The sequence below is a fragment of the Heterocephalus glaber genome, unplaced genomic scaffold, assembly GCF_053883595.1.
Source record: "Heterocephalus glaber isolate CG9 unplaced genomic scaffold, H.glaber_assembly_v1.0 deba00001553, whole genome shotgun sequence".
NCBI lineage: Eukaryota > Metazoa > Chordata > Mammalia > Rodentia > Bathyergidae > Heterocephalus > Heterocephalus glaber.
The window spans coordinates 23,251,863-23,278,157 of record NW_028258344.1 but is presented as its reverse complement, the minus strand read 5'-3'; the positions used below and the strand labels follow the sequence as shown (position 1 = coordinate 23,278,157).

Below are 26,295 nucleotides of genomic sequence, written 5' to 3'. Positions count from 1 at the left end.
TGCCAATGTTGAATTGATCAGAAGTCACAGCCTTGACTCACAAGTGGAGCTATGTGCCAACCCAGCTAACTCAGCTCAGCTAAATATGCCTTTAGGAGATGACTAAACAAAATACGCTTAGAGGTCAGGTCTCTCTTCAGCATAGAGAAAATGCTGAATAAGTGATGCTCTTAGATTTGGCGAAATGTTGAGAAAGTTTGAAATTGTACTCTTGCTATTTTAGAGAAGTGGTCCCCAAAATTTTTGGCACCAGGGACTGGTTTTATGGAAGATTGTTTTTCCATGGATTGGTGGTGGTGGGGTGGTTTCTGGATGATTACAGTATATGTATGTACTTTATTTCTATTATTACTGCATTGTAATATATAAAGAAATAATTATACAACTTGCCATAGTGCAGAATTAGTGTGATGCCTGTTATTGTTTTGCTGCAACTACCTCGTCCCACCTGAGGATAACGGTAGACAGTGATACCTGAAATGTATTGCTATGCCCAGTGTACTACTCCATAATATTGTATTAGTTGCTGTCACTGTAAAAAACAAAACAAAACAAAAACCCCTGCTTCACAAAGATAGATTGTTGGAAGTGAAAGCAAGTTATCAATGCCATCTCAGGATATTCTGCCTTGACTAATTCAGAACATATGGAGATTTGAAGTTGTCTCAAACATATATTTAAGGCCACCTTTATTTGTGATCTCAAGCAATTGATTCTTCTCTAGCACAGGCAAAGTTGATTCAACTGGCTTATTCATGGATGGGTCATGAATCCATTCCTTCTCAGTTTGGGGGTCTTCTGTGTTCAGGAATTAGTGATCAAGCTCTTTTGAAAGCTGAGGTAGGTGATCATGCACTACCTTGGAAAAAGATGGCCCTAGATTTGTCTCTTTCAAGATCTCAGCTAATGTTTAAAACATGTCAAAAATCCCAATATTCACTTGTTCCCCCCCGTAATTCCAGTTTGGCTTTGAATGCAACCATGTTATCTGCTGACTTGCACACAGTTGTACTCTTGAAATGTCAGGTTGAGTTCAGTGAACATGTTGAATATGTCACTGGAGTAAGCAAGTTTTGCAACCCATCTGTTTCACTGAAATATCCTGCCATTGGTGACTGTTTTACTGAAGGAAATTTTTGGAGTGGCTCTTGTAACTCAAAAACTCAGATTATATACCTTTGCAAAGCCATATAAGAGAAGACATGAGTGCTTTGTATCTATCTCCTCACAGAACTGTATAAACTGATGGGACATGTGTTTTAAAGTGGTTGACAATTTTGCTAACATTCTGCAAAATGTTGTTAGGTTAGGTGACATTTTTGGCTAGCCAACATTTCTATTGTATGACACTGTAAATTTGCATTCAGAAACAACTTCTCTGACATAAATAGTGAAACCAGAAAGCTGTGTGGTTATGGAGGCTGCTCTGTCCATGCATACACCAACACAAAATGACCAATTCAGTTTTCCTGATAGGTAGTTCTTCAAAGACTAAAACAGTTCTGCCTCTGTGGTGCTGGTTAGCAACAAAAGTTCGCATAATGTAACACCATGTGCATCTTCCTGAAAAATATGTCACACGAAAGCAAGCATTGTTGCCTTGTTGTTGATATCAGTAGACTTCTCAACCTGGACTGAGTACTATGGTGACTTATTAATCCTCTCTATTAATCCACAACTATGCCCGAATATCTTCTGCTATTTCATCAGTTTGTCTAATTATGGTCCTAGCTGAAGGAGGAATACATGCCACCTTTCAAAGTGCAGCCTCTCCTAAAAGTTCATAACAAATATCCTTAGTACTAGGCAAGATCAATTCCTCATCCATAGCAAAGATTTTCTTAGCTTTAGCAATTCATTTGGCCACTAAGAGTGATACCCTCATTGCAAAAAGTTGATGAAGTGGTGGCATTCAATAATTACTTCTATTCTTCATGTTCATTTTCCTTTCTTTTGAAAAAATCCAAAAGCTTGTTTTATAATCCAGAGTTCTTGGTCTCCATGTGATGAAGCCGTTTTGAATGCTACATAACTTCTTTGGGTAACTGGGCATCACATAATATATGAAGCAGACTTGGTGGATGTGAGTCACGTTGCAACAAACTCATAATTTGAAACTTGGGATTTTATTTTAAATGCAGTTTTTTTTGTTAGTCTGAGTTTTTTCTGCTATCTCATCTTTAGGTCTTTTCCACTTCAAAAGTCTCCATTTTTACTCATTTTCTCTAGGGTTAGCTTATGATTGAGACAAGTATGCAGTGCAAGAAAGAGGCATGTTGGAAGTGGTAATTATAGTAACGGGCAAGCCACATATAGATTGAAATAGGTGTTGGGTTCTAACTTAAAGCCTGCCACTAGATGCAGCTGTACAATTGACATTCAGTGATTCCCTTGTCACTATAAATCCTGTCACCAGATATAGTTTAATTGTCACTTGCCACTCACTGACTGGGTCTGCAAGCAATTGATTTATTATGGTTTCTGTGCAGTCAAATCTCTCTGCTAGTGTTGATCTATCTTTGCAGCCCCTCCTCAGTACTAGCCTCACCTCCTCAGCTCCATTTTAGATCACTGAGCATTAGATTCTTACAATAAGGGGCAATCTAAATCCCTGTAGTGCACATTTCATACCAGAGTTTGTGCTTCTATGAGAATTTAATGCTGCTCCTGATTGAAAGGAGGCAAATAATGCAAGCTATGGGGAACAGCTGTAATACACAGGAATCTTCTCTGGCTCACCTATTGCTCACTTCCTGCTCTGAGGCCTGGTTCCTAACAGGAATTGGGCACCCCTGCTTTAGAGGTCTTGGGTTTCTCCCCATGTTTTCTAGCTTGATCATATAATTCACACAGGCTGGTGCTAGTTACACTTTAAACTGTCATCAAATGTGGAGATCCTTAGGAATGAATTCTACCTGGCTTTAATTTTTTTATTTGCTTTGATAAATATACAAGAGATGATCCAAATACATGATAAATAAATGTTTAAATTAAAAATTATTACAGTAAAAGACACATTGCCATGAATCCTCTTCATAATACTACTCCTCACTGTGAACACACTTATCCTATCATTCTTGCCACTTTCTGAAGCAGTTCTGGAAATCCTCTTTCAGGTCTTTGCAAAGCATGATTGAAAATATAGTGGATGCTCTGCTGAGTGCTACTCAATGAAAAGAAGGGTCATAAAAACTTTATGGTGTGCCCTCACCCACCTTATTCACTGGATCTTGTACCATGTGACTTCTGAAAAAGTTTAGGATTGATTCTGGACACTGAGGCAACTGCAACAGTGCACTAAGACACTCACAAAAGAGGACTTTCAGAACTGATTCAGAAAGTGGCAAGAGTGATGAAATAAGTGTGTTCAAAGTAAAGGTGAGTATTCTGAGGATGATTAATGGCAATGTACCTTTTACTTTAATACATTTAAACATTTAAAGTCACGGATATATATATTCATATATATATGAATATATATATATGAATATATATATATATATATATGAATATAGTTGAGGCAGAAGACTGCAAAACTTTTCACATAAGAGGACTATTCATTAGTGTGATAACCCCTATAAGATGGCTATTAAATCCTAGGAAGGTTGAGGATGAAATGCATGTGTGGGGACTAATGGGAGAGTTATTAATAGGCAGATTTTCTCCAGATTCTAATTTAATAGGGATTTGGAGATGCATAGGTATCTTTACTCTCAGAAATAATTCCAGGTGTTTTTTTTTTTTTACAGAAACTCTGAAATAAGATTAAAAGAAAGCTAACAACTTAAGCAGAAATCTAAGCAATAGAGCATATTGTCAATGAAGATAACAGGAGCACTGAAAATTTGGGTCCTTGCTGAACTCCACTATGGTGGAGGAAATGAGTGAAATATACTAAAAAAGTTGCAATGGAAGTGGGTCATTAAAGCAGTAAGTTATTTCATTTAGATCATTAGAACAAGGATTCTAAAGTAAGACTTTTTATTAAGCATTTGTTTATTAAATAGAGGTCAATTATGTCTATTGATTAAAGTAGTTACTAGAGTTAATAGTCTCTTTCCACATCATTGAAACAATATCTTTAATCTCCCTGTTCCTTGGCTCTGTTAAACAAAAAAGCAGTTTTACATTATTGACAAGAGCACTGAAGGATTTTGCAATACAGGGAGAAACACAGAACTGCGGTGGAATCTACAGTTTGCTCCTTACTTTTGTGCGGCTGTTGTACACACATTACCATTATCACCACAGCTTTTACCATCTCACTTTTTTTTGAGTATTACTAAACACAAGAGACTTTGTTCAAATATGCAGAGCAGTACCTCTAGATAGGAATCTTAATGATCTTTCATAGGTAAATGAGCTAATGTTTAGAGAGGTTAAATGACCTGTCCAAGATCACACAGTAAGTGATAAAGTGGATAAATATTTTTTCTTGAAATTTAATGTTCTTTCCCCATTTTAGATAGAAGATCTTAGCATAATCTACTATCATGTACAAGTGGAAAAAATATCACCCTCAGGGTCACTGTGAGGATTAATTTAGTACCCATTTTGTAGATTATCAACACTCGTTAGTATTGTAGTAGTGTAGTAGTGTAGCAGATATACTAGGCTTTTCCCAATACTAATTTTCTATTTCTTTCAAAACATAGAAAAGAAATTTTTATTGTGTGCATAGCTTCCCAGAGTGTGCCTCACTTACTCAACACCTCTGCAACTTGCAGCTAAGAGTGGCCATCTCTCAGTGAGAGGAACAAATAGTGTGGCAGTTGCAGAAATCTCCCTTTTGAAAAGAACTGCTACTGAGTGAGTATCTTCCTTCCACCTCCTCTCTGTCAATTTCTCCACCCACCTGTGCAAGATGGTAGAAAAATGATAAGAAAAGTGGACCCTGGATCCCTGAGGACCTCTTGGAGAAGGGCTGTATACCAACCTGAGCTTCCTGATTCCACACCTTTACATGAGGGATAAACTTTCCCCTTCTTCAGACTCCTGAGTAATAAATGTATATAATAAATATCACAAGTTATGTAATGTCACAATAGCATTTCATGTATTAGATTAGACATCATAATATTAGCATTTTATATAATACATGATATAACATGCTCCATATCATGCATATATATGGTCCACCAAAATGTATAAACACTCCAGAAAAAGAAAAGCTTATATAAATGTTTTATATACTAAATTTATTGAGATATCATGAGAATAATACAAGTTATTTTTGGCCTCTACAGTTACAAAGGTGCTCAAAGTGGTGGCCATGAGCTTTTAGACATTTATTAGTACTGCAAATTGCTGCTTGGGGCAAATTGGCTGTTGAGATGGCACACATGTGCATTTTCTATTTCTTCCCTAAAGGCTGGCAATGTAGTGGGTTTTCTGTGATATACAATATCCTTTAGGGTGCCCCATATGAGGGTAACACCATCTGTTGAAAAAGCATACTAATTTTCTTTTCCTGAAGTGTGTATACAGTTTTTGGAGGACTCTCTCTCTACATATATAAATAGTCCCTACTTATAATGGTCAACTTAGAAATTTTGACTTTGAGGCAGTGATATATATTAAATAGAAACTATGTTTTGAATTTTGATTTTTTCCTAGGCAAGAGATAAGGGGTCTATTCTGTTACTATGCTGAGGAGTGGCAGAGCTGCAGCTCCTGGTCAGCCACATGATCATGTGGGAAAACCACAGACACACTGCAGGGCATTTTGGCACTAAGTCGAGATGTTCAATACATTCCTGGTATTAAATGCATTTTTGACTTATGATATTTTCAACTAACAATGAGTTTATCAACATAACACCACTTTAAGTTGAAGAACACTGTATGTCTATATACATGGAGGGAAAGAGAGATAGATGGGTAGGCTGTTTTGTTCTGAAGATGTGAGTATATTTCCTACTGGCTCTATTTATTTGGGAACCATAGCACACTAATGTAAGCTTTTAAGAAACTATTTTATTGCTGGCATGATATTTCTTTTTTTCCCTCTAGTGTTAACATTTTAGGGTTTGGGAATTCCATGCTTCAGAAAATTGTGTGTGTAGTTATTCTTTGAGCACTGACTAAATAATGGGCATTTATCACATAAAGTTCATTTATCTCATGGAAATTTATCCTTTCAAAAATTTTACCACTATAAGTTAAATATTGTTTCCCTCATACATATTTATTTTAAAAAGACATATCCATTAGCATATTTAAATAAAATCACATTTTGTTAAAATAAGTTAAATACATTTCTTAACCTTAATAATATGTGTTTTGTATTTCTCTGAAACATTCAATGCATTATTTTATGGTATTTCATTTATTTTAAGTATCTTTCCAAATCATCATTTAGCCCCTCGCTAAGCTCTATTTTTCTAAGACTTAGCATCAGTGTGTTACATGTTGTCTTAGTCACTATTTCCTTTCTGATAAATAAGTCATGACATCCACAACTTAAAGGATAAGATATATATTTTGGCTCACAGTTTCAGAAGTCTCAGTCCATGGTTGGCTGGCTCCAAGGCAGGAATGGAACAATAGAAGGAATCCCCATGGAGAAAAGCTGGTCATATCACCAAAGCCAGAAAACAGAGAGAGAAGGGAGGGGGCTGCAGGAGATAAATTTTTCCAGGTCATGTCCCCAGGAACCTGCCTCCAACCACCCCCTACCTCCTAACAGTAAGTGAGCTATAGCATCTCCAGGACCCAAGCACTCTCTAAAAACCTAAACTCAAAGCCATGAGAATTTTGGAGAACATTCTTGGTCCAAACCATGACACATATTAATCTGCTTACCACTTTATTATGTGTCTTTATACTCTAGATCAGTGGTGCCAAACCTATGGCATGCAGGGTGCAGCAGGCACACAGAGCCTTCTCTCTCCACACAGGAGCCAACTCACCCCAGCATTGTCCAGCAGGTGAGCACTCAGGTTTAATTTCAGTGTTAGGATTGCAACAGATAAGCCAGTTTTGAGTTGCAGTTTGGGCACATGGTCTCTAAAAGGTTCACCATCACTGTTCTAGACAGTCCATGAAAATAATGATTCTGTCTATTTGCTCTCCTGCTGTTTCATAAGCACCAAAAGGAATTTGTGTAGAAAATATCTGTTGGAGAAATAAATTAGTAGAAAGACAAAACCAGAAATTGAGCCTCAGGTTCTCACATGATTAAAATTTCCATTATGCTATGAAAGGGCAATTTTTGAATTTAGATTATTTCGGGAGCTGGAGGAATATTAGATATAGTAAATGCTAGCCATGGTAACAGATAAGCCCTAAATAATTTCAAGAGGTTTAACACCGTAGAAGTTTATTTATGGCTCAATAATTTTTTAATGTGACTGTTCAATAGCAGACATCTATAAAGTGATTCAGGGATGAAAGCTCCTTCTAACTTGGTTTTCCACCATCCCCCAGGGCTTCAGTGCCCTTGACTGGCAGAGAGAGTTAGGGTGAGAGTAGCTGGCACGAGGTGCCCCATCTCAGAAGTGGTATGGATTACTTCCCTTAACCAGAACCTAGGCACACGGCCATAGGTATCTACAACAGGGACTGGAAAAAATGGAGGTAAATGCTTTGAAGGAAAGGGAAACAGGTTTGATGAAAAACCTGTCTGCCACAGAAGACAGGATTACAAATACAGATCATAAAACCATGCAAGGATATTATATTAGTCAGATTTCTGTTGCAGTGACAAAATACCTGAGAAAATCAACTTAAAGGAGGGAAGATTTATTTTATCCCATTATTTCAGAGCTTTCAGTCTAGGGTTCTTTGGCTCCATTGTTTCTGGGCTTGTGGTGAGGCAGAGCCTCATGGTGGGGGAGAGTATGGCAGAGCAAAGCTGCTTACTTTATCACAACCAGTAAGCAAAAGAGAAAGGGAACAAGGGGCCAGGAACAAAATATACTCTTTAAAGACACATCGCCAGTAACCTACTTCCTCCAGTTAGGCCCCACTTCCTAAATTCCTGCCATCACCCCATAGCACCAGCAGCTGGGAATCAAACATTCAACACATGAGCCTTTGGGGGATAGTCCAGATCCCAAATATAACAACTATGACTGGAAATGTCTATTAAAAGCTCTTTATTGTAGGTTTAACATATTTATACTTATGATAGTTAACTGTGGTGTCAACTTGAATATGAAACACCTAGCAGATTGGTTTAGCACAGTTCTGGGTGTGTCTGGATGATTGACTTACTGAAGATGGAAGCCACACCCTGGGGGGTGGGTGGCACCAACCAATAGGCTTGTAGCCCTGATGGAATCACAAAGGGAAAGAAAGGAAGTCTTGTTTCTGCTTCTTCTGAGAAGCTGGAGTGTTTACCATCACCTTTGGATGTCTGTTTCCAGGCTTCTAGTTCAGAGTCTTTAGCCTTCCAGCCTGGATTCTTCAGCTTCCTGATAAGGATTTGCACAGGACTCTGCAGTGAGCTCCACGCCTTTGAGTTTTGACTGGATCCTCTGAATATACAGTGTACAGATACTGGATGTAATATATATTTTCTATTAAATTTGTTCCTCTAGTTTACCCTAACTGATACAAATACAGCACCATACATAAATCACTCCATCACAAAGGCAGTTTCGAAGGGGACCACCTATATTCATCTTTGAACACTCTATGATGCCTGATAACATTTGCCTACTATTTATTAAATTGGATTATTTGAATTAAGTTAACTATTTACAATAAGAATTTCCATCAACTTGTAGCAATGGAAGTGAACAAGTTTATCTGGTTTCTAAGTGGCTGTGTGGCCCTTGTTATTTCTGTTCCTACTTGAGCAGAGATGTTTGTTAACTGTATTTTTCTTCAGGAGTGATAATGGTGATTCAAAAGAAAAGAGAATCTGCTGATATACTATGTGACAAAATTATGTACATGTTTATGAACAACGAAGTATGCTAAGCAATTACCTTAGGTTGGCATTAGGAAGAGGCAGAGGACAAAATGCATATTTTAGTTCTGGTATGCTGATAAATTTTGGAGTATTTCTTGAATTAAAAGTAAATTAATAGACGAATGGATAAAAGTGGGCCTTCCCACAGATGAGCGATACTAGTATATTATGAACCACAGGCTAGAATTAGTTCAGTCCTGTTAATCTAAATTACTAAAGGGAGGTGAAGAATCAGAGGTTTTATATTTATAATAACCAAATAATTGATTAATGGACTCAACTAATTTGTTAATTTAAGAAAATTAAATAAAATGCTGCTTGCAATGCATGCACATAGCATTGACTTTTATTTTTCATATGATTTTATTTTATAAATCAGTAGTCTGTAATATTTTAAGTTGAGCATTAAAGACCTGATCTTTCAATTTATTCTTGAATAATGCTATCATCTTTTTCTTCTCTTGCTCCACTTCATAGTAGTTTTTAATACCTCCTAAATGTTTTAATATGCCCTAAATATTACTAAGATTATTTACTTAATATAGAAAGCATTCATAGTGATTTCTTAAGGTAATTATCTCAGTTCACATGGGCTTCAATGCTAACATATCAGACTCAATACTGTACATGTTTATTATTCATGTACCTATTCATGTTCATTTTTCTTTCCCTAAAATTTTATTAGTCACTTTCCTGTTGCTGGGACAAAGTATCTGAAACACACATTTAAAAAAAGAAAATGTATATGTTGATTCATGGTTTCAGAGGGTTCTACCCATGGTTGGCTGGCTCCAGGACAGAAACCACACTAGAGAGCGGTCCTGGCAGAGGAAACTTGCTCAACTCATGGCAGTCAGAAGCAGAGAAAGAAAAATGGATTGAGGAAATAAACGCACCCTTCCAGGTCACACCCTCAGTGACACACCTCCTCCATCCACCTGCTAACAGGGAATTCAGCTGTGAACTCATCAGTGGATTAATCAGTGGATTTCGCACCTCTGTGATTTAATCATACTCAGAAAACTCCTCTTCTGAACATGTAAATTTTTATTTATTTACAGTGGTAGTAAAGGATGTTTGTAATTCTGTCAATATTATACCTCATATTGGTAGGTTGCATATCACAGTGTAAGTGTGCTTCGGGGTTAGCCTACAATACGTTACCATTCTTAGTGTAATCTATTTTATAGAATAATCTACCTTCATCTCTTCGCATTAGGACAATTTGGATTTTACTTCATTTCTTTTTTTCTGTCTTTTCCATAACTATTCATTTATTTTTCTTTTATATTTTCTTTTCTCCTTTCCTTCATTTCCTATTTTCTCTCTATCTTTTTTTCTCTGTCATATTATGCATTTTCTCACTTGGCAAATTTCTACAGAACCAATTTGCATTTGGACTAATTTGGCCTTTGTCATTTCCAGATCTCTTTAAATCATGAAGATATTTATAGACATTTGTTTCTGGAGATCTAGTACTAAGAAGGTCACCTTGTTTTTTCATTCGAAGCTGGGAGCAGGATAATTTCACTTCTTGAGGACAACTGAGGTTGCCTAAAACTGAGTCCATGGCAAACTTGCTTCAACTGATTTCAAGTGGGTTATATAATGAGAATTAACTGAGTTTTACAACTTGCTTTATTATTGCATTTTAGTTCTCATTTATAGTGCATATGTCCTGTGAGGTAGAACTTGCCTGATTTATAGTGTTGGTCTTGCCCCTCCTTTGCTGAAAGGAGTGACTATTTAACTATTTTAACTGTCCCTTGACTCAGCTATAAAATGATAGATTTGAGCTGGATTTTTTTAAGGTCATTTAGTTTGAGAATTCTTCAGTTCTTCACAGATATAATTTATTTGTTTTTTTAATCTCTCTAAGGGCTGTGTGTTTATGTGATTGAAATGCTGACTCCCAACTGTTAAGTGATGCTCTGCAAAGCTCTTCCAAAAGAAAGCATCTGAAAATCTCTTAGTAAGTCAGTATTGCTTTGTGGTTATGAATTTTAAGCTGTTAGTATAGTAATAATATTATAAAATCAAGAGCAAAAAGCCAAATAACGCTTACATTCTTTTTCAGATGGCAACAAATGGTACAGGAAAATGCTCTAGAGCTCAGTGAAAGAATAGATGGGGAAACACAATTATCAGTGGGAGGGAGCGGCACAGGATCTCTACGGTGAAGAAATAGCCAAGCAGAACCATTATAACTTAGCCAGATGACATGAAATACACATAGACTTTTCACGCCACAGGAATCATTTAAAGGCTGAAAGCTGTCAGGTTTAATGGCTCTAAGTGAATAGGTGAGAGTGAACTCCCTGAACCAGTTGAAAAGGTTTCACAAAGAATCACGTTTCTCTCTTATACTTCACGTTTGGTAAGCTGACAGGGTTGTTTACGCTGAGAAAGCTAAGAAGCTTCATGCCTCAGATTGAAAGCTGTAAGGCTATAAAAATATAAATCCAGTAGAGAAATGTAAATTAGAAGACAAACGTGCTGAAGGAGAAGATAATTGAGCATTTCCATGTGAATTACTTTGGCTCAGAAGATGATTCATTTACTGTAACGGAATGATATTGATGAGTGACAAGGAAATGGAGCTGAGGGTGACCCATAAAGACAGACCAACAGACAAAAACCTCCCTCACTCTATGGACTTCAAAATGTTAAAGAATACACTAGAAAAAGGGACAGATTTTTGATACCAAATGCAAATTAGTTTATACAATAGAGAGTTTGCAATCCAATTTTTATTGCTTATCTTTTGATCCACACAGAAATACTTTCTTTAATAAAATTCCAATTTCTACTGCTGTTCCCTAAAGTATTGGTAAAAATCATTAGCCCTGGCTTAGAAAAGGTCTTTTGTTTTGGCTCAATCTGAAATTATTTTCTGTAATAAACATAATTAGATTATATTATAGAAAGTAGCTTAGTGACTTGTTACAAAGTGAACACAAATACCACCAAAATGAAGAAATAGAACATTACTAATGTTACAGAAGGACGTCCCCAGGATCTACCACCTTCTGATCTAAGGATATTAACTGACTTTTTAACACGTTAGATTTGACCATTTTAACTGAACATTATGCGTTACATTGCGTAACACATTGTGTCATATATAATGTTACATGTAGTAGTTTATTTTCTTTTCCCCTAATATTCCCATTGCATAAGTATATCACAACCTATTTATTCGTTTTTAGTGTTGTTAAACATTTGGGTTATTTCAGTTGGGAGGTCCTATAAATGATATGGCTATGACCATTCTTTCACACATGTCTTCTACATGGGCATTTAATGTGGTATTTTGAGCTTCCTCACAGTATAGTGGCTGAGTCCTAAGAGGGAATAGGTAAAGCTGCCAGGCATTCTTTGTATCTAACCTTGAAAATTTCAGAACATCATTTCTCATTCTATTGTCAAGGTATTCACTAGTACAGGCTGGATTCTGAAAAATGGGAGATAAACACTGTGTATGTATATAGGAAAGGGCAGAAATATTTGAGAAAAATCACAGCACATGATTCTTCTTAAAACTTGATCCAACTTGGTAGCCAGTAAGAAACACTCATAGGTTACTCAAATGGTCTGCAGGCAAACATACTGGACAATTTTGTGAAACTGGTTAAGTTTCCTTATTTAGCTATATGCTAAGTGAGGACAAGAATTATTTTTATTCTTTCAACCTCTAATATACTATCTGACATATTGAAGGCATATTCTTTTTAAATAAAAAGAGGTTAAAGTCCTGTGAACTGAGCCAGATGATCAAGGCCCAGCATAAGCTGTCACAAATCATGTTGATAGTATGTACTCTGGGTGTGATGAAGTGAGAGTAGTACTTTACCTCAGCAGTCTTTGTTTTCAAAGCTCATCACCCCAGTCTAGTCGAGGGAAGCATGAGAGAAACTTTAAGTAGAAGATATTCTACCAAATACCTCCTGGTAGTCCTCAAAACTATCAAGGTCATCAAATGGAGTAGGAGAATCTGTGATAGCTGATAAAAGCTTAAGGAGACATGTGGCTAAAAGTAATATTCTGTCCTCAATGTCACCATAGAAGAGAAAAAGAACATTTTGTGAAACCAAGGAAGTCTGAATAAAGCATGGACTCTTTAATAATGTTAATAATGATGTATCATTATTGACTCATTGTGACAAATTTTTTTGGTTTTGGTACCAGGGATTAAACTTGGGACCTTGCACTTGCAAGGCAGGCAGCAGAACCACTGAGCTAAATCTCCAGCCCTCATTGTGATAAATTTTAATTTAAGATGTTAATAGTAGGTGAAATTAAGTACAGGGCACATGGGAATTGTCTGTACTATTTTTTGTATTTTTATGTAAATTAAAAATTATCCTAAAGTAAAAACTTTATTTAGAAAATTTGTCTCAATTCAGTTCACTGTCCCACCCATAAATTATTCCTGAGCATATTCCAGTACCCTAGAGGTATAAGTTATTTGAGAGCCATTACTTTTTTTTTTTTTGGTACCAGGGATCGAACTCGGGCCCTTGTGCTTTTGAGGGGTATAAGTTATTTGAGTTGGAATGGAGTTTAAGTATCTCATAACTCATTTTTTTTCATTTTATTCATGAAGAATCTAAGGTACGAGGAAGGGACACTGGGGAGGACACTCCTGGCTGACATTAATGATTTGGAAGTAGTTCTTAGCTCTCCTGGGAATCTCTGTGGAGAAGAGCTGCCGCCCCTGCTCCATCCCCAGGTCTGGGCTTTGGGTTTAACAACAGGTGTGAAGGAGGCTTCTGTGAGCAAGGTATCATAGGCCAATGGTGAGGCAAGAAGAGTGATGAAAACACGGGTGCTTTGCTGATGATTACACAGGCACTTTGCTGAAAAGAATTTGTACCTCAGAAGCGGGTCCAAGCAGATGTGGGTCACCGCTGCTGCATGGCTTAACTCAATAGTATGCAGTTAGAATCTAGGTTTGAATCCTGGGTCCATGCACCTCTTCTTAGTTACATAGACCTTCACAGGTCATTTCAAACATCTGTGGCTCAATTTTCTTATCTGATTTAAAATAATAATACATACATAATAGAGTTGTTAAAATTGATGAGTAAAACAATAGCTATACATTTATATATCTCTATCATCTATCTACATGTCTATCTATATCATCTATCTGTCATCTATTATCTATCTATCTATCTAATGTATGATACAACATAAACACCTGACTGATTCCAATGACATTTTAATTAGTTAACTCCTCCACCTGGAGTTCGACTTGGGCAAGGAAAGTCAACAGTCTTGTAGGACCAGCTGTCCAGTTATTGACTGTGCTGTCCAATTTGACCTTTAGGAGCCAGACCTAACAGCACTATGACACAACAAAGTCTTCTGTTATTTTTCCATAAGTGGAATGTTTTAAGGTTTGAAATAGAATCTGTTTGAGAATAGCTATTCCAATTGGAGCTTTGGGCTCCTAAGAAAAGGAGGTAGGCAAAGCAGACACATAAAAAATTTGCTTTGATCAGTAAGAAACAAATTGACTTTAGTTAATATAAACAAATTGGCTCTCATAATCATAATACACTTATATAAAGGTAGGAGTGTATATATTCCTTTAGGCATGTCCCACACTAGAACACTACATTTATAGGGATTTTTAGTCATAAGTATTATAGATATAAAAAGGAAATTCCATACAACACTTTGTGTTTACATGATTTTTTAACATTATAAGTATTGAAGTCAAAACAAAGGTTTTTAGCTACCTACTGGTATAAATGATGACAATCAATTCCTGGAAAGTAGATGGGGTCAACTGCAAAGGGGCTAGGAAAGATCAATGTAGTCTCCTAGCAACAGATCTGCCTGCTGCAAGATCCTGAAGCCATCTGGGAGCCTTTCATCTCTGATCTGACCCAGTATGCCATGGCAGGGTCACTCTGCATTTGCATAATGCAAACTCAAAGTACATATCTCCCAAAGACAAAGGTGTCCATACTTATGAAAAAAACATGAGGGTGAATGAGTACATAATGCACAATAAAAAGCTAATTATATTCTATCTGTGGCAAATAATATTTGATTTGACCTAGATAGTATCATACAAACTAAAATTGGAGGCTCAAAGAAAATCAGATTCTATTGTTCAGCAAATTCAAATCACAAAAATAAACATAGTATGAGGCTTATTAGTTTTGAAATTTGGTAGTGTTGAGTTTGGTTTGTTATTCTAACCACAAGTGATCTTTTGTATAACGATAAAATTAAATTTATAGATATAAAATGCCCAGTTGTTCTGACCTTGCCTCAAATTTATTTTTAATTATATGTTTTGTTTCAGTGTTCTTTGCATATCTTTCTTTCCAAGCTCATTCATTTCTATTTAGGATGGCAAAGACAAGTATAAAGTAATTATTATAATAAAGTTTGGTATTATACCAGTCCATTTTTCCATTGTGAAAAAAAATACCTGAGGCTGGATACTTTATAAAGAAAAGAGATTTACTTAAATAGCCCACATTTTAGGAGGCTGAAAGTCTAAGAATGGGCAGCCTTACCATCAGCCTTTGGTGAGTATCTTCTTGTGTGCATCACATCATGGGAGAGGGCATCATGGCGCATGAAAGCCTTGTCCCAGAGAAGTTCACATGAGATGAAGTTCCTGTATCCATGGAGATGCCATTTCTGAGTTCAAGTCTGTTCACTTCTGATACAGGGCACTGGGAATGTATGTCTTGAAATTCTGGTTCCTAGAATAAGCAAAATAAGACAAAGAAGGCCCAAATAGTGATGTACTATTTACCATGCTTTCTACAAATTTTGTTTTGCTCTACAGAAAAGATTTTGAGAAAACAGTGAAATTTGGAGTCAAATGTTGGTCAGCCTTGTATATAGATCATTGCTTACATAGCATCTGAAAGGCGCTATTGAAAGACCTCAGGCTTTATCATTAGACTTTATTATTAGAATTAGAAGTTATTATTAGAATTTCCATAGTTTGGGTTAAGAGATTGTGATTCTTGGAACTCACTTTTAGTATATACATTTTCCAAAACAGAATGACAAAAATTGAGCCATACTTGTTTACTAGAAGATGATAGAAATCAATCTATCAGATATTAGCCAGGCAGACACCTAGGAAGGTAATGAACATAACAGAAAAATCAAGTTGGAACAAGATAGGGTTGGAGCAACAAATAAAAGAAGGGATAATTTTAAATAACTGAAGAGATAATTTTCCCTAAGGATGGGAAAACTTCCCTAAGGATGGGTAATTCTTTAGAGGTCCCTGGGAATCCTGCAGCTGGCCTGCTTGCTGTAGGCACATGGAGACAGGGAAGGAAGAAGCTATACAGAGAATGCTGAGTGGGACTCCCCACTTTGCCTTCTAATTCCAGGCAGAACAGTGCCAGCAAGAGCAAGAAGGAACATGTTTCTCTGTTTCTTATAATAGAATGATGGGCTAAATTCTAATTCTGTTAATCTCTCTCTCTCTCTCCCCCCTCCCCTCTTTCTCTCTCTCTGCTATCCTGAGAATGCTATTAACTTCACTGAGTCTCAGTGTCTTTACAACTAAAATGGAGATACCAATATAGCTCCTGCAAGCACAAAGATAACCAGATATGTATAGAGCTTATTTCATTATTATTATTATCATCACTATCTTAGATCATAAATGTCCGTAAGATGGGAAAGGGAGAGGAGATAGTTTTTCATGCCATTTCAATACCCATGCAATAGCCTTAATGTTTTAACTCCCTCAATCTCAAAAGATAAAATTCTTACCCCTAAGGTTACAGTAGTAGGAGCTAGGGATTTTGGGGGATGATTTGGTCCTGAGGGTAAAGCACTGATGAATGAAATTAGTGCGCTTTAGAAGAGATATCAGAGATTTCCTCAGATCTTTCCACCATATAAGAACACACATAGAAGCTGGGTGTCTGTGAAGAAGCAGACCTCACTGGAAAAAGAATTTGCTGGTTCCTTGATTTTGGACTTTCTAGCCTTCAGAACTGTGAGAAATAAATTAATGGTGTTGTACGCCATATGGTCAGAGGTGTTCTGCTAGGGTATCCCAAACAGATTAAGACAATTTAGTAAAGAGCAAAATTATGTTGGTGGCTTATAAACAATATATATATTCAATATATTATTTTCATATATTCATATGGTTATATAACAATGAATATATGCTTCTAACCACTATGTGAATATGTGTGACTTTATACAGTACTGTGCAGGACATCATAAAGAATATAAGAAAAGCACAAGATGGCTATCACTTGCAACTGATTTGCAATAAAAGAGAAAGGTTGGTGTAAACAAAAATCAATGGCAAGGCTCCTAAGGATATAAACAATTGATCTGGGTGTCGAAGAATGACAAAAAATTAAATTGTATGAGAGCACATTTTAAAGGAGAAGATTGAGACTAGCATAATTCAAGGCAATCTATGGTGTGCATAGACAATCAGGCATGGGATAACAAAAATTAGGGGGTAAATAGAAGTGAGAGAAAAAGATTGAATCTATAGCATGGAGCCACATATGGAGGGTCTTAAGAAATGATGGCAATATTTTTATATAGCCTGAAATACTGGATAACCCCATAAAATGTTTTTGGGAAGAGTGAACTTTGGCAAAGCATTGACAGTGATAGGAATCTTTGGCTACACATGTCCTAGGAAATAAGTCACAGCAAAGATGGTTTTTGTTTTCCCACAAATACATGTCATCGCTTGATATCAAAGCAATCATTTTTAAGAGATATAAAAGAACTATAGAAAAGAGTAATTACATATTTGGCAACATAATAGTTTACTTTTTTTTCTGCTCTTGTACTGATTTCCAAATAGAGTTGGCTATCGCAAATTACAAACATATCTGGGCATTTCATAAAAATCCCACGACTCCAGGGCAGCTCAGAGCCAAATGCAGAGTCTAAAGTCTGGCAAATAAACTGCAAAATCACCTTTTAGGACAGTTGAGAGAGAACCCAAAGCTGCTTTCCTTTCTTTTTTTCCCTCAGACCTGATTCTCCTACATTTTGGAAACCCACCCTGAAATTAAAGCAAGTCAGTGTTCAATCTGGCCCATCTTAGGCAGCTAAGAGCCAGGCCTTCCCTCTTGATTTTCATAGGAAGAAAGATGTGCAATAAATGAGAAAATGATTTTAAGGGGGTTGAATATGAGCCCATCCCAGCCCATGCTGGATCAAGGAAGGGCAGACATACCACTAGCTCTCACTGTCTGCGTTCAGAGGTCAGAAGCATTCAGTAGAATGACAAAAGCTATCTACATGTGCAGTGGCATAACCATCAGAATTTGGCTTTACCATCAACAACAGAGAGCTTTGTGGTTTCTTTGCTCTAGTATTTTGACTTAATAATGGAGTTAGTTTAAAATAAGTAGGACTAAAGCTGAGTATTCATTTTTTATTATCTGATTGGTTGTTACAAATAGATAGCAAACATTAAAAATATCACAAAAGACATAGATTGAGGAAATGAGATTGCCTTTTATCCAGGGCAAATTCTGCATCATGGTGACAATTTTAAACATGCCAACATTTGATGGAAAACACTTATTCTTTATTACTTGGTTTGATTAAGGACTCAACATTATATGTTGTAGGAATTTGGTAGAAAACTAGAAAACATTTTAATGTGATATGGGATTTATGAGTATGTGAGGGAGGTATAGTTGGGTGTTAGTCTAAATTTTGAAGTTCTCATAAATTTATGATTAAGCTTACCCATTATGGACAGAAGTAAAGGGCAGTAAAATTGTGTTATTTTTCATGAAGAGCACAGACCAATTTCTTACTTGTTTAGCATCAACAAATCATTATTGAGTAATAGGCACTGTATGATTTTGAGGAAGTTGCATAACTTGGCATCTCTGAGGAGTTTTTGTTGATTCAATTTGGTGGAATCCGGCAGAAATGAATGGCTCTGTGGATAGACTTAACACCAGATGTTTCACCTCCTGGTACCCGGTCCAGACTTTCTTCCCAGCCTGTTACCCTGAGTTAGATTCGATTTGGCCCTATCTATCATCTTAAACCTTTGATATTTGGTGCAATGTTTTTATATTGTATTATAGTTATTGTTAACTAAATAACTAGTGATGAATCCATGACAGACTGAGAGACAGTGATTTTGTTGGTGAAGAAAGACAGTGATAGGAAAACATGACTGAAGTATAAAAGACTGGGAAGACAAATCCAGGTCCATGTAAACAAAAAGAAAAAATATTAGTGATATAATCAGAAACACATAGAGTAGCTAATATTAATAGCATGAGGAGGAGACAGTGACAGAAAGTGAGAGAGATGTAAAAGTGTACAAACTGAAATGTTTATTTTCATTAATTTTATATTATTATTATTATATTGCTTATATCACAATCTGACCCTACCACCAGCCTCACCTTGATCACTCAATCTCTACGTCAGTCCATAAAACTACAAAATGCTTTATGCTTACATAAAGTCCTACCATTACCCTAAAGATAAGAAGAGCAAAAACAGCTCCAGGGGACAACAGTAAGACCAATTCCTTTTCTCACCGAGGGCATAATGGTTTTTCCTAAGGGTTTACCTTATCATACATAGACAGACAGAGCCAATCTTTCCTCACAAATTAAACTCTCATTTTTTGAAGTAAGATGAAGGAAACCCAACTCGGCTCTGGGTTGCTGCAAATATGAATATGAACATGTGTTAATGCAATCCCAAATTACAGGGACATACCTGGAGCAAATGTCTTTGGGTAAAATCTCCTGGCACTGCCTAGAAAGCAAATTTATCATCAGGCAGGACTTGATGGAACTGCCTAAATCAGGGCATAGTCTCAACAAACTGAAAGTAAATTTCTATTTCTAAATAACAGATTTGCCTATTAAGAGAACTAGTGACATAAAAACAAAGATGACACCATTGAAGATACAAAGAAATAATTTAAATGCAAGGTTGTTAAATTATATTGAAAATAAAAATAAAACTATCATTTAATAGAAAATTGAAAAATGGCTCAGGATTCAGCACATTCTTTTTTATCTATTCCATATGCTGCAAGAATGCCCAAGCTGCTTTAGTTTCTATGGAGTGCACTGTCTCTGGTATTTTGAGTAAGATTTTACTGTCTGGCATGCAGTTGTACTCTTACCTTTTCATTCCTCTCCAAAGACTGCAGCATTCACAGAAGGACTTTGTACTAAAAACATGTCTTAAAGCAAGTGGACAAAGTTAGGCAAAATCTAATATTTCCTTTTATCGTGATGCAGGATTTTTCCCTGTATTTGGAATGTCCTTGAATTTGTGCCAAGTGAAGCATTCCTCTTAGTACTGTATCTCTCTGGAGATGAAGACAAAATATACACTGCTACATTATTTGCTGAATTTTCAAGGAAGAAACTGTCCACAGTAGGAACACATCCTCACTCTTACCTCTCCTAGTGGAACATCTGGAAAGGGAATTAAGATCATGATTAGATGGTGTGAAAACTGGTCCGCAGCACTTTAATGCATTAGCAAATTCCTCCTAAAAACCCTTGTCCCACAAAGTTCTATGCCCCTGCAGCTTTGGGATCCTAATGGCACTGCTTTGAAGTAAGGGGATTTTTTATTGTTGTGATTTAGAGACAATCAAATGTGACATTATCTTTTGCTAACATCCAAAAACAGGAACATGACCTCAAAGTGGTTTCACTTTGCTTTGAATATAACTTGGCTTCTACCTCTCAATGGACACAGGGATAGGAGGCAGCTGTAATCTGAAGGTTACATTGACCTCAATTTTCAGTAAATGGACAACAATGAAAGACAAGACCATGTGTCTTGGTGTCACAGATGTTATAGCTATTCCTAAAATATGCATGTGAAACAAAATTTTAATCCTCGTTTCTTTGCCCTGGATCATAGCTTTTTTGGTTTATATTAGTTCAGTAAACATTGTTGAATAATTACTATATTCCAAAAATGACAATAGATACTGAGAAAATGAAGATGAATATTAATTCAAGGACCTCTTCTCATGTAGTTAACAGGGACCATAACTGCACTTATCCATAAATTCACACCAGTATGGGAAAAGTGAGGGCAAAGCAAATATAAGGCCCCAAAGAAGAGTGCATGGGCCTGGATGGAAGACTGAACCAGGAGGCTGTTTGTTCATGTATAAGAAGTGGTATGAGCAGGGCTGAAGTTGAACATTAGGATTTATAAACATTCTTCAGAGAACAAATATACTCACACACTCAGCATTTGCTAAGTGATTCCTATGAACTCTAATTGTCTCAATAACTAATTATGAATAAAGATGAATCATTACAACACAGTAAAAGAAGTACTACTATAGAAATTCAGGTGTTTGTTATGTTTGTGTCCCCTCCAAAATTCATAAATTGAAATCCTAATCCCCAAGGTGAAGGTCTTAGGAGGTGGAGAACTTTGGGAAGCCATTGGGTTATGAGCTTTAATGAGTGAAAGGATGCCCTGGAGGGGTAGCGGGTTCCTGTCACCGTATGAGAACATGGATAGAAAACACCATCTCTGAACAAGAAAATAGGCTCTTTCCAGATCCCCAATCTATAAGTATCTTGGTCTTGGACTTTTTAGCCTTCAGAGCTGGGATAAAATGCTGTGGTTTATAAGGCACTCAGTTTACAGTTTTGTGGTAGCAGCATGAATGAACTAAGACAAAGAGTTAATGGAAACACCAAGAAAGGCACAAAAAAGCTCTAGCAATTGTCTTTAATTTATGTTTGTGTGAATTCAATTAACTGTAAGATTATCAAATTTTCAGAGAAGAGACATTTATCCATTTAATAAATACTAAATATCCACTTATATAACCAATACTTCCTAGGTACTGGTGATAAAAAATCAATGTCAAGATTCTTTAGTTCTCAGGAAGTTCACAATCTAATGAAGAGAAACAGGTAATACATTAAAAATTAGAATGATTTCCAATTGAGATAAAGCAATAAATAGCAAAAATATATATTATAGAAAGGAACTGAGGCAATGCCAGATGTTCAGATACCATTGTCAAGAAAGGGCCATTTATAGAAATGATGAGTGATATTTGCTATTTATTCTTTAAATCAACAAATTGTCTGCAGGGGTTTCCTCCAATGGCTGCAAGTTTTGTTTTTAGCTCATGCATTAAAAATTAGTTGTAAGGCATCATTTGGAACTGCCCTCGTGATACTACTGAGTGATCTTCCTCAATTTGTCCGGGACTTGTAATATTTGTAAAAGTATTTGAGGAATATGATGGTGAACTACAGAGGCTTTTGGGCACTTCCTCAAGTAGATTTTAAGACATGACCTATTAGAAAATAGAGAAATAGGTAGATTATAGAATCAAACCCAGTAAGTAGCATAAAAAGGGAATGATAACTGAGAAATTAAAAGTTCTGGTCCCCAGAGCATGTTCAGGTTGAGAAGGTCGGGATTAAGGGGGCATGGAACAGCATTCTAATGTGGCACCACAGGTAAAATTGGGGAAAGCTTCCTCTTTATGTCCATGAATTTTAGCCATGTAACCTGGGTGGATTACTGCTTGCGCCATCACTCCCATGGATCAAGAAAGCATATGACAGGAGGTGTGATCAAGAATAATGTGAAAGTAAAATCAGCACAGCCCGAGTTGGGTAAACCAATTGTTATGGTGATCAGTAGGGCGTGGAAGGTCACTGGCTTCCTTACCCACAGAACCAGGTAACACAGCAGCATGGTGGCTCCTCAGGGAACAGCAGTACCTACTGTGAAATACTTGGTGGTTTGGGGGCTCAAAGTTTGCCTGAGGTGGGGGAAAAGCAGTGGATAATTCAGATTACAGTACTGTACGCTCTTTGCCTTGAGAACATTTCTCCTGCAAAACTCATTTAGAGTCAGACAAGCTAAAGCTTAGACTTTTTTATTCCTACTCAAGAGTTGTGAATAATGACATTTGATAATCACATAATTCTCAAAGAGGAACATGAATAAGAGCTAATTAGAATTATTGAGTGTTAAAATATAATTTTAACATAAAGATTTCAAAAGATAGGTTTGGGTATAAATTAACTATAGCTAGCTAAAGATATATTTATAAGATGGAGATTGTTGTCCAAATTCTTCCAGAAAATAATAAGAAATCAATACATCAAAAGAATAAAACAAAGTAAGATATATGGAGGTAGTAATGGAACTGAGAACATATGTGTAATTGGAAATACATAAGGAGAAAAAGTAGAATAGGAAAATATTGGAAGAAATAATAACTGTCATTTTCCAGAATTATATGACAATGCTTAAAGTGCTAAACAAGTAGATCTAGGGAAATTAAAAAAAAAAAAAAACTTAGATACATCTTAGTGAAGTTTGGACATAACAAAGACAAACAGAAAATTCTAAATTTTTTCTAGGAGAAAAAACAATTACCCAGTGGAGAGAGAATTAGATTATATCAATTAGCCATTTTTTTCATAATGGTGTATAACAAAATCTGAGTAGTATATGTCAAAAAGCATTTACTTATGAATTTCAGGTTGGCTGGAAAGTGATTCATCTAGGCTGCATTCAGCTGGCTGATTCGACGAAGTTATATTTGCTTCTTATTGTTATTTGGTTTCTGCATTTATTCATTCTGTGATCTAAAGTGAAGTGGCAGCAGCAATTATAGTAAAACTCCATTTCTGATGATAGAAGATATGCAAAAAGGAAAGCAGAAACTCTAAAAGTCTCATAATCTAACCCCAGTGTTCTACTCCATATTCCATTGAATGGAGTCAGTTATGTAGACAAAAACAGATTAAAGAGGCTCTAGAGTCCAGAATGATTTTTATGTGAAGAAATACACAATTACACATGAGGTACATAGGTAGAGAGAAAACTGAAGAATTAGGGCCAGAGTTTCAGTTTACTACTGAGACTATTACTGAATTTTTCAAAGAATCACCAGATTTCAGAAGAAAACAGAAAATTATGTTCAGAATGATAAGTGAAATGAATGTTAAACCTAGAATGTTATATCAATTTAAACTAAAATTGACAGGTATAAATTAAAGATATTATTAGGAACAAACAGTTCATAAATTGAATATATATATATATATATATATATATATATATGTCCTTTTGTCTTCAAAGAAGTATAGCAAGAGAAGAACTGAACTCAGGATAACTCTGAGAGACACAGGGAATACTGAGTGAGCTAGTATATCTGTATATTTTATTATTGTCTAAATAAATCAGAATCAAATATAAAAAGTGTTTATCATCTACAATTAAAGGACTTGTGTGATTTATTTCTCTCTGATGATGGAAATACTTGATTGCCACAGTCTACAATATGAAAGCCACTAGTAACAGGGAACAATCACTTGAAATGGGCCTGATGAGAAATAGGAGCTAAATTTTAAATTTTATTTAATTACCTGAGGCAATTTACATATTCCTATGTTGATATTGGCAGTGTTTTTAGACAGTACAACACAAGATTTATATGGGAATGAAAGGTGGTGGTATCGCCAAGAGGGTAAGTTGAAGTGAGGACGTGCTAAGTATCTTACTTTTGCTGCGGAAACAAAATACCTGACACCCAAAGTTAAAGAGGGAGAAGTTTATTTGGCTTACAGTTCATACAGGTTTCAGTCCATGCTTGGCTGGCTCATGGCGGCAGAAGGCAGCAAAAGCAACAAGGAACCTTAACAGCATCTTTTTGCCCCTTTTATCTTATTCAGACTACTTAAGATGGGTAGCACTCACGTCCTTAATCCTAGTGTCACTGGGGCTAGCCCCACCATGAATCAATCACACACTCTAGATTTAGCCATCTCTGAAAAAGCTTGAGGCTTTTGGGAGGACATCTGGACACAAGCCATAACACTAAGATACCAGTTTTGGTGCAGGAAATAATATAAGCACTGATACGTTTAATATCTGAGAAGTAAATAGGAATGAATAAAATACTTATACATAGAATTTAATAAGTAACCAAAAATGAATAAGAATGAAAATTCAGAGGGAAAAACTTTAATTGGATGAAAGAAAGAAATAGAAGCCAACTGAGTATGACAATTATAAAACATAAATTAAGATGCAGAAATAAATTTAATTACAATTATATAATAATTCTAAGGGGGTAAAATGAAACAAAAAAATTCAGATTGGATTAAAAATTAATACAATGTGGCCCTCAGAACAAAAGAAAGCATGAATGTTGACAAAAAGAGAATGAGAAACATTTAATAGTATCATAGTCTCATCACTCAGGTAAAGCTTTTTTTTTTTTTTTGCCTTGTGCATGCTAGACAAGTGCTCTACCACTGAACTACAATCTTACCACTCAGAGATTAATACAAAATGTTGTAAGGGAATATTTTATCTTTAGCCCTAATAGAGAAACACTCCTGATGTTCTGAGAATTCAGTGAATGTTTGTCATTCTTTCTGGACTTCTAGCCTCTGAATTCTCCTCCTAATTTTGACTAAACTTTCACTGTTAATGCCAGATAGTCCTCAAGTGTTTCCTTGAGTTCTGTGTGTTCGCACCCTCATGTTGGCCTTGGAGAAGGCCGGGATGCCCTGGAAAGCTTGGGGGATGCATGTTGCAGATGAGTAGCCATGGTCACATGAGGCTGAGAGACAATAATGGCAGCACCTACTGTGGCAACTTCCACTCTTTGTCCAGAGTTGGCTGAATCAGCAATACAGGCATTAGGTTGTATTTAAAAATGCAGTGATGTTTGGGGAATTTTTTCTTGGTTCTTTATCCTAAAACCTGGTGTTCGGACTTTGCCTCACCCTTTAACATATTGTGACACTCCCACATTAATATTCTATGAAGTAGCCAGCATCATTTCTAATAAAATACTTTTTGTGCTTATACCGATCAAGGATTGGCATTTGTTTCTTGCAACCAGCAATTCTATCAAATATAAACAATGAACAATAACCATACTAGGAAACACATTTTCTTTCCATATTTCAAGAGGAAGGTGTGAACTGCTACATATAAGAAGTGAGAGAAGTATCTGCGCTTTATCTCTTGTGTCTGAGTATGATGCCATGGACTTGATGGCAAATACATTTATTGTTCTATAAGCAGCCTCTTCTCCAGATGCTAATATTCTCAGTTCAGAGCTATGTATATTCTGGAAGGCTTACATTCTATTTTTTTTTTATTTATTTAGGTACCGGGGATCAAACTCAGGTCCTTGTGCTTGTGGGACAGGCGGCAGAACCACTGAGCTAAATCCCCGGCCTGAGAAGGTTTAAATTTTATATTAGCCTCATTTCTGCAGATAGTAACAAAGTTTAGCTTGGAGAAAGCCAATTTATAACTTTAAAAATTTTGCTTATCTCAACAAAGATAATTTGATGAACACGTCTGCAACTCTTTTA

The 26,295-nt window shown here is 36.1% G+C and overlaps 1 long non-coding RNA gene across 4 annotated transcripts in view; it reads left to right on the top strand.

The window, feature by feature from the left end:
* Positions 1-23,995, top strand: part of LOC147824164 (uncharacterized) — a 33,710-nt gene extending 9,715 nt beyond the window's left edge. The window contains exons 2-5 of one of the 4 annotated variants that reach the window (XR_015442752.1): positions 3,750-3,930; positions 4,656-4,809; positions 6,833-6,929; positions 8,370-9,230. This is a non-coding gene — a long non-coding RNA (uncharacterized LOC147824164). Of the gene's footprint in view, positions 1-3,749; positions 3,931-4,655; positions 9,231-9,685 lie in introns of those variants that run through there. The other 3 variants (XR_015442753.1, XR_015442751.1, XR_015442750.1) reach the window with 3 other exon arrangements.
* The last annotated feature ends 2,300 nt before the right edge of the window (positions 23,996-26,295 follow it).